A 9,814-nucleotide genomic window follows, 5' to 3' on the forward strand; every position below is an offset into this window, starting at 1 on the left:
CATGATTGAGATTCATATGATGATGCTTGTAATCTAGATGTCATTATGCTAGTCAAGTGAGTTTTACTTATGTGATCTCCGGAGACTCCTAGTCCCACGTGTGTAAAGGTGACGAGTGTGTGCACCGTGTGGGTCTCTTAGGCCATATTTCACAGAATACTTACTCATTGAATGGCATAGTGAGGTGTTTATTTATATCTCTTTATGATTGCAGCATGTTGTATCACAATTTATCTATGTGCTACTCTAGTGATGTGTTATTAAAGTAGTTTTATTCCTCCTGCATGTGTGCAAAGGTGACAGATGCGTGCACCGTGTTAGTACTTGGTTTATGCTATGATCATGATCTCTTGTAGATTATGGAGTTAACTATTGCTATGATAATATTGATGTGATCTATTCCTCCTACATATGCATGAAGGTGACGAGTGTGCATGCTATGCTAGTACTTGGTTTAGTCTCGTTGATCTATCTTACACTTAAGGTTACTAAAACATGAGCATTATTGTGGAGCTTGTTAACTCCGGCATTGAGGGTTCGTGTAATCCTACGCAATGTGTTCATCATCCAACAAAAGTGTAGAGTATGCATTTATCTATTCTGTTATGTGATCAATGTTGAGAGTGTCCACTAGTGAAAGTGTAATCCCTAGGCCTTGTTCCTAAATACTGCTGAGTTACTACTGCTGCGTTACTACTGCTGCGTTACTACTCGCTACATTACTATCGCTTGTTTCTTGTTTTACTGCGTTACTACTGCTGCAATACCACCACCATCAACTACACGCCAAGCACTTTTCGACACCGTTGCTACTTGCTCATACTTATTTATACCACCTGTATTTCACTATCTCTTCGCCGAACTAGTGCACCTATTTGGTGTGTTGGGGACACAAGAGACTTCTTGCTTTGTGGTTGCGGGGTTGCATGAGAGGGATATCTTTGACCTCTTCCTCCCCGAGTTCGATAAACCTTGGGTATCCACTTAAGGGAAACTTGCTTGCTGTTCTACAAACCTCTCGCTCTTGGAGGCCCAACACCGTCTACGAGAAAGGAGGGGGAACGTAGACATCAAGCACTTTTATGGCGCCGTTGCCGGGGAGGAAAGGTAAAAGGCACTCATACTACGGTCTCAGGTAAAGTATTTTTCTGGCGCCGTCGTGTGTGTGCTCAAAGCTATTTCCTTTAGATCCTGCAATTGCATCTTGTTGTTTCTTGTTTACACTAGTTTGGCATAATGTACAAGAGTGAGCTTCTTATTCTATTTCCTGATTTAAAACATGGATTGTTTGATGCGAAAATTAAAAAACCTATGAAATCTTCTTTGCATGCTGGTAGTAATATTAGTATGAACGTTTCGAACACCATTGTTGATAATGATATAGAAAGTTCTAAGCTTGGGGAAGCTGGTTTGCATGATATTTTTAGTCCCCCAAGCATTGAGGAGAAAATTTTCTTTGATGATACTTTGCCTCCTATTTCTGATGATTATAATGATAGTGGTCTTTTGATGCCACTTACTGCTGAAAGTAAATTTTGTTGTGATTATACTATGCCTCCTACACTTGATGAGAATAATGATGATAGCTACTTTGTTGAATTTGCTCCCACTACAACTAATAAAATTGATTATGCCTATGTGGAGAGTAATAATTTTATGCATGAGACTCATGATAAGAATGCTCTATGTGATAGTTATATTGTTGAGTTTGCTCATGATGCTACTGAAAGTTATTATGAGAGAGGAAAATATGGTTGTAGAAATTTTCATGTTACTAAAATTCCTCTCTATGTGCTGAAATTTTTGAAGCTATACTTGTTTTATCTTCCTATGCTTGTTACTTTGCTCCTCATGAACTTGTTTATTTACAAGATTCCTATGCATAGGAAGCATGTTAGACTTAAATGTGTTTTGAATTTGCCTCTTGATGCTCTCTTTTGCTTCACATACTATCTTTTGCGAGTGCATCATTAAAACTGCTGAGCCCATCTTAATGGCTAAAAAGAAAGAACTTCTTGGGAGATAACCCATGTGTTATTTTGCTACAGTACTTTGTTTTATATTTGTGTCTTGGAAGTTGTTTACTACTGTAGCAACCTCTCCTTATCTTAGTTTTATGTTTTGTTGTGCCAAGTAAAGTCTTTGATAGAAAAGTAAGTACTAGATTTGGATTACTGCGCAGTTCCAGATTTCTTTGCTGTCACGAATCTGAGCCCACTGCCCTGCAGGAAGCTCAGAAAATTACGCCAATTTACGTGCATGATCCTCAGATATGTACGCAACTTTCATTCAATTTGAGAATTTTCATTTAAGCAAGTCTGGTGGCCTAATAAAATCCATCTTTACGGACTGTTCTGTTTTGACAGATTCTGCCTTTTATTTCGCATTGCCTCTTTTGCTATGTTGGATGAATTTATTTGATCCATTGATGTCCAGTAGCTTTATGCAATGTCCAGAAGTGTTAAGAATGATTGTGTCACCTCTGAACATGTTAATTTTTATTGTCCACTAACCCTCTAATGAGTTGTTTCGAGTTTGGTGTGGAGGAAGTTTTCAAGGGTCAAGAGAGGAGGATGATATACTATGATCAAGGAGAGTGAAAGCTCTAAGCTTGGGGATGCACCCGGTGGTTCACCCCTGCATATATCAAGAAGACTCAAGCGTCTAAGCTTGGGGATGCCCAAGGCATCCCCTTCTTCATCAACAAATTATCAGGTTCCTCCCCTGAAACTACATTTTTATCCGGCCACATCTTATGTGCTTTTTCTTGGAGCGTCGGTTTGTTTTTGTTTTTGTTTTGTTTGAATAAAATGGATCCTAGCATTCACTTTATGGGAGAGATACACACTCCGCTGTAGCATATGGACAAATATGTCCTTGGTTTCTACTCATAGTATTCATGGCGAAGTTTCTCCTTCGTTAAATTGTTATATGGTTGGAATTGGAAAATGATACATGTAGTAATTGCTATAAATGTCTTGGGTAATGTGATACTTGGCAATTGTTGTGCTCATGTTTAAGCTCTTGCATCATATGCTTTGCACCCATTAATGAAGAAATACATAGAGCATGCTAAAATTTGGTTTGCATATTTGGTTTCTCTAAGGTCTAGATAATTTCTAGTATTGAGTTTGAACAACAAGGAAGACGGTGTAGAGTCTTATAATGTTTACAATATGTCTTTTATGTGAGTTTTGCTGTACTAGTTCATCCTTGTGTTTGCCTCAAACAACCTTGCTAGCCTAAACCTTGTATCGAGAGGGAATACTTCCCATGCATCCAAATACTTGAGCCAACACTATGCCATTTGTGTCCACCATACCTACCTACTACATGGTATTTCTCCGCCATTCCAAAGTAAATTGCTTGAGTGCTACCTTTAAACAATTCAAAATTTATTACCTCTTATTTGTGTCAATGTTTTATAGCTCATGAGGAAGTATGTGGTGTTTATCTTTCAATCTTGTTGGGCAACTTTCACCAATGGACTAGTGGCTTCATCCGCTTATCCAATAATTTTGCAAAAAGAGCTGGCAATGGGATTCCCGAGTCCCAAATTAATTAACAAAAAATAGACACTCCTCCATGGTATGTGATTGTTGGACGGCACCCGAAGGATTCGGTTAGCCATGGCTTGTGTAAGCAAAGGTTGGGAGGAGTGTCATCATAATAAAACTAAAATAAAAAGGCACTCCTTCATGGTATGAGACTGTTGGCAGGCACCCGAGGATTCGGTTAGCCATGGTTTGTGAAAGAAAGGTTGGAAGGAGTGCCATCCAAAAATAAAATAAAATGGGAGCCGCTCTTTGAAGGTTTGTACGGCAAGGGGTTAGAGTACCCGCTACCATTCGTTGACAACAACATACACCTCTCAAAACTTTATTTTTATGCTCTCTTTATGTTTTCAAAATCAAAGCTCTAGCACAAATATAGCAATCGATGCTTTCCTCTTTGAAGGACCATTCTTTTACTTTTATGTTGAGTCAGTTCACCTATCTCTCTCCACCTCAAGAAGCAAACACTTGTGTGAACTTTGCATTGATTCTTACATACTTGCTTATTGCATTTGTTATATTGCTTTGCATTGACAATTATCCATGAGATATACATGTTATAAGTTGAAAGCAACCGCTGAAACTTAATCTTCTTTTGTGTTGCTTCAATGCCTCTACTTTGAATTATTGCTTTATGAGTTAACTTTTATGCAAGACTTATTGATGCTTGTCTTGAAGTGCTATTCATGAAAAGTCTTTGCTTTATGATTCAGTTGTTTACCCATGTCATATACATTGTTTTGATCGCTGCATTCACTACATATGCTTGTACAAATAGTATGATCAAGGTTATGATGGCATGTCACTCCAGAAATTATCTTTGTTATCGTTTTACCTGCTCGGGACGAGCAGAACTAAGCTTGGGGATGCTGATACGTCTCCAACGTATCGATAATTTCTTGTGTTCCATGCCACATTATTGATGTTATCTACATGTTATATGCACACTTTATGTCATATTCGTGCATTTTACGGAACTAACCTATTAACAAGATGCCGAAGTGCCAGTTCCTGTTTTACGCTGTTTTTGGTTTCGAAATCCTAGTAACGAAATATTCTCGGAATCGGACGAAATCAACGCCCGGGTTCCTATTTTACCGGAAGCCTCCGGAACACACGAGAACCGCCGGAGAAGGGAGGCGGGGCCACCAAACCCTACCCCGGCGCGGCCTAGGGGGCGCGCCCCTAGGGTGTGGGCCCCCTTCGACCTTCTGCGCCGCCTCTCCGCCTATAAAGAGCCCCTGGATCAGAAAACCCGATACCAATTGACGAAACCCACGAAACCTGCCGGAGCCGCCGCCATCGCGAAGCCAAGATGCGGGGGACGGGATCTCTGTTCCGGCACCCTGCCGGAGCGGGGAAGTGCCCCGGAAGGCTTCTCCATCGACACCGCTGCCATCTCCACCGCCATCTTCATCACCGCTGCTGCTCCCATGAGGAGGGAGTAGTTCTCCATCGAGGCTCGGGGCTGTACCGGTAGCTATGTGGTTCATCTCTCTCCTATGTAGTTCAATACAATAATCTCATGAGCTGCCCTACATGATTGAGATTCATATGATGATGCTTGTAATCTAGATGTCATTATGCTAGTCAAGTGAGTTTTACTTATGTGATCTCCGGAGACTCCTAGTCCCACGTGTGTAAAGGTGACGAGTGTGTGCACCGTGTGGGTCTCTTAGGCCATATTTCACAGAATACTTACTCATTGAATGGCATAGTGAGGTGTTTATTTATATCTCTTTATGATTGCAGCATGTTGTATCACAATTTATCTATGTGCTACTCTAGTGATGTGTTATTAAAGTAGTTTTATTCCTCCTGCATGTGTGCAAAGGTGACGAGTGCGTGCACCGTGTTAGTACTTGGTTTATGCTATGATCATGATCTCTTGTAGATTATGGAGTTAACTATTGCTATGATAATATTGATGTGATCTATTCCTCCTACATATGCATGAAGGTGACGGTGTGCATGCTATGCTAGTACTTGGTTTAGTCTGTTGATCTATCTTACACTTAAGGTTACTAAAACATGAGCATTATTGTGGAGCTTGTTAACTCCGGCATTGAGGGTTCGTGTAATCCTACGCAATGTGTTCATCATCCAACAAAAGTGTAGAGTATGCATTTATCTATTATGTTATGTGATCAATGTTGAGAGTGTCCACTAGTGAAAGTGTAATCCCTAGGCCTTGTTCCTAAATACTGCTGCGTTACTACTTGCTGCGTTACTACTTGCTACATTACTACTTGCTTGTTTCTTGTTTCTCTGCGTTACTACTGCTGCAATACCACCACCATCAACTACACGCCAAGCACTTTTCGACACCGTTGCTACTTGCTCATACTTATTTATACCACCTGTATTTCACTATCTCTTCGCCGAACTAGTGCACCTATTTGGTGTGTTGGGGACACAAGAGACTTCTTGCTTTGTGGTTGCGGGGTTGCATGAGAGGGATATCTTTGACCTCTTCCTCCCTGAGTTCGATAAACCTTGGGTATCCACTTAAGGGAAACTTGCTGCTGTTCTACAAACCTCTGCTCTTGGAGGCCCAACACCGTCTACAGGAAAGGAGGGGGAACGTAGACATCAGTGTACCTATCATTTTATGTGATTGATGAGATCTATTAATCTTATAGGTTTAACTTATCATCTAATTTTACAAGGTATAGTCATACATTGAACATGATCAACTTATTCCTCACTAATCTCTCTTTATCATTCTTCTTTTCAAACTCATCTTGATTCTTAGGGTATATGATCATCACCCAATTTGTAATGATCGAAGTATTGGCCTCATAAGGGTTCATTAATGAATCATGGTTCTCCTCTCCAAGATCAATTATTGATCATATACTGGGGTATACCTCTTTATCTTGAGCTCTCTTGGATAGGTAGAATTTCTCTAGGGTTTATGAGCATTACCAAGTTTTAATGATCACAACACTTGCCTCTATTGGATCACTAGTAAAATAGGTTCTTACTTACCATCAAGTGTTAGCAAGGCAAGTAGGGTTTAGTACTTGACTTATATTTCTTACAACATTAGTTAGTATCAATGACTTTCCTCACTTGGATAGGGTTTAAATGATAACCAAAGGTTCCACTCAAAAGATGAGATGAACACATATGGATGGTCCTCTCATTTCTCTGAGGTTTATTAGAAATAGATTTGGGTAAATAAGATTAGAATAGTCAGGGGTTGTTAAAGAATTATTGTGAATGTCCTTGACATGAGTTCAATATGGTAGTTGGGAATATACCATGTGGATCATGGTAAGAATATTAATTTAATAAAAGACATGGAAAAGATAAATGAAGAATAGTTTCTTGATTAATTGTGTTCTTGGATTTATAGCTTGAACAATTATTCTTGTGTTGTTGTAAGGAATGTCATTTTGGGATCTTTTATAAGATCTTGTAATTAACCCTTACTTAAGGTGTTATTATTATGAAGCTAATCCCATTTGATCTATCCCATAGATCAAATCGTCTATACCCAAAACAAGGTTTTAGCAAAGATCACAGTGAAGTTTATAGCGCTTGACTTGATGATCTACTTCAATTCCAGCAAGTCAAGTGAAACTTCGATTCTTGTGGTAAGTTTTATTTGAAAGCGCGAAAATTCCCCGGATTTTCTATGCATGAATGCAATGCACACTTTGGTGTTCTCTCATTTTGTAGCCTCTAAACCTGGGATATTACATCGATGTCTACCGCCGAAGTGGCAACCGCGCCGATCAACCCGCCAACCGCCGGAATGGAGCGCCGAACCGCCGCGGAAGAGCAACTGCATGCCTCTTCACTATACGCGCCACCATTAATCCCGCAGAATATAATCCATGCGCCTGCTGTCGAACCGTCTACCAATCTTCTTCTTCTTCTCCAACACCAGCTAGCCAGGCGCCATGAGCAACTCATCCTTGCCGTCGGACTCGGAGAGCGAGGGCAAGCCGCCGGGATGGCAGCATTGGTGGGAAACGCCTGTGACGCCCAGCAACCCTGGCTCCACAACGAGGGAGGTCGAGGAGGACGGAGGCGCCGTTGGCAGCGACGGCCAGGAGGAGGACGGAGGATGGCGTCGTTGGCAGCGACGGCGAGGAGGAGGAGGAGGAGGAGGAGGAGGAGGAGGACTCTAACATGAAGTTGGCACGGCTGGAGGCGCTGAAGGCAGCGGACGAGAAGGCGGCGGCAAGGAAGGAGGCAAGGGCCCGGGCAAGGGCGCAGGAGGCGCGTCGTTGTCCGTTCACTGACGACGACGAAGACGTCACTTCGTCCAACTGGAACTCCTCCACAGACGCGTCGTCCGGCACTTCCTCTTCCGAGGAGGAGGTGACAAGCAAGAGGCGCGTCCGTGAGGACGACGAGGCAGGGCCTTCTAACAAGAAGGCAAGAATTATCTTATAGTTTCTTTGTTTTTAAATTTGTTCTCTAGTTTGTATGTTAAATATGTTTAAACTTGTTCGATTCGAGTAATCAGTACTACTTATTTCCTCGTTTGTACTTGCTCATTCAAAGATTCGTTAAGAACAATTTGCAATGCAACCGATGTATAAATTGGGGAGTTCTTCAACAAAAAAGAAAAAAGAAGAAGGAGGAAAATAAAACAGTGCGGTGTCGAAAATGCGTCAGACCGTGTTATCACCAGAATTTGACCAAGTCTGGAGATGGGCCGTGATTAAATGGGCTTAGAAGATATACATGGAAAATATTCCCGAATCAGCCTTGTACAAGAAGTTTGGGCAAGATTGCCCGTGTATCTGTAAATTATAGTAGGATACGTGTTGGTTAGAATTAAGAGATAGAGTTTACCTCGTACACGGTTGGGTTTATTCCCAAGTTAGACAGTCTACGGACTATAAATATGTATCTAGGGTTATTGAGAAAGGAGGATGATCACGTTCACAACAAATCAATCTAGGCGCATCGCCACCCCTTGTTTCGAGGGTTTCTCCCGGGTAAGCAACATGCTTGCCTAGATCGCATCTTGCGATCTAGGCGATATCGGTTATTCGTTGTTGGTGTTGCTCGTGCTAAAGCCGTTTTGATGGCGAGCAACACCCTTATCTTAGGTGTTTTGGGGTTGACGTCGATGCTTTCACGATGTACTTGTTTAGCTACGCTACCCCTTGATATCTAGCTGCCCTTACACCTATTTTAGGTATAAGGGCAGCATCTTGCTTGTTCTTTATTTAGTAGATCTAATCCGTTGTAGTTGCTCCTTGTTCTTCAAGGATTGGTTTGATATCCGTATGGTTAGGCCTTATAAACGGGTTGAAGGATCCGGTAGTGCGTAAGGTGTGGTTTATTAAGCTCTAGAGGGATTGTTCCGGGGATCAACTTCACGTTGGTTGTTAGGCCTCTTTAGGGTTGGTTTTCCATCATCTTACGTATCTGCTAGGCTCAATTACGCATAGGATGTTCCGATTATACGGTGAAAACCTTAGACTATCGTAGATTAGTTTAGCTTGATATTGATAAAGCATGATCCCCATGTCATTATAAATCTAACGTGAACCATGGGGCAATCGGCTCTTTGAGCCGATCCACAGAACAACTTAAGAGCCGATCGGGGCTCGTATTTAATGTTTACGTGTTTGCCATGCGGGAAACTAGTCGAAGCAATCCATCACCTTCCTGACCAGGTATAGGTCAGGTGGCACGCCCTCGTAAGCACCGGGACGTGTGCCAGAAGGCATTGCGGGCCGTCGCCCGAGGGACCAGGGTCAACCGCAATCCTGGGAGCCACCCGGCTCTACTGTGTTGCCCGTCGATACTCGCCGGTGGGTTTTTGACCGCAACACATTCTGGCACGCCCGGTGGGACCTTCTGCAACAACAACAACATCGATGTCTGCATCAACCATGTCAAAAGCTGCGGAGGAGGTGGTTGGCGAACCAGTCACGTACGCAGATCTGCCGGAAGAGCAAAAGAAGAAGTATGATGAGATGAAAGCCATCTTGGAAGCCGATCTCATCGGCTCCTTCGTAAGGACCCGTTCACATGGCGTAAGGTGGAAGGGGTTCTCCCCTGAAGGTGTTCTTGACGGAGTGGACCTGTCTACTCCTTCGGAGGAACGTACCAGAGCTGCGCGCCGGAAATCAATTACATGGCGGCTCATTCTCTACACCGCTACTACGAAAGCTCTGGTGAATACTCTCGAGCGCGTCGCGGTCCGTGTGGTGCATGAAATCATGAAGCATCGGTACTCCCCGTCGGGACCTACCCTAGGGACTCACCAGGGAGAGGTACCGCTC

This window comes from Lolium rigidum, chromosome 3 (genome assembly GCF_022539505.1).
Source record: "Lolium rigidum isolate FL_2022 chromosome 3, APGP_CSIRO_Lrig_0.1, whole genome shotgun sequence".
In the NCBI taxonomy this organism is placed as follows: Eukaryota; Viridiplantae; Streptophyta; class Magnoliopsida; order Poales; family Poaceae; genus Lolium; species Lolium rigidum.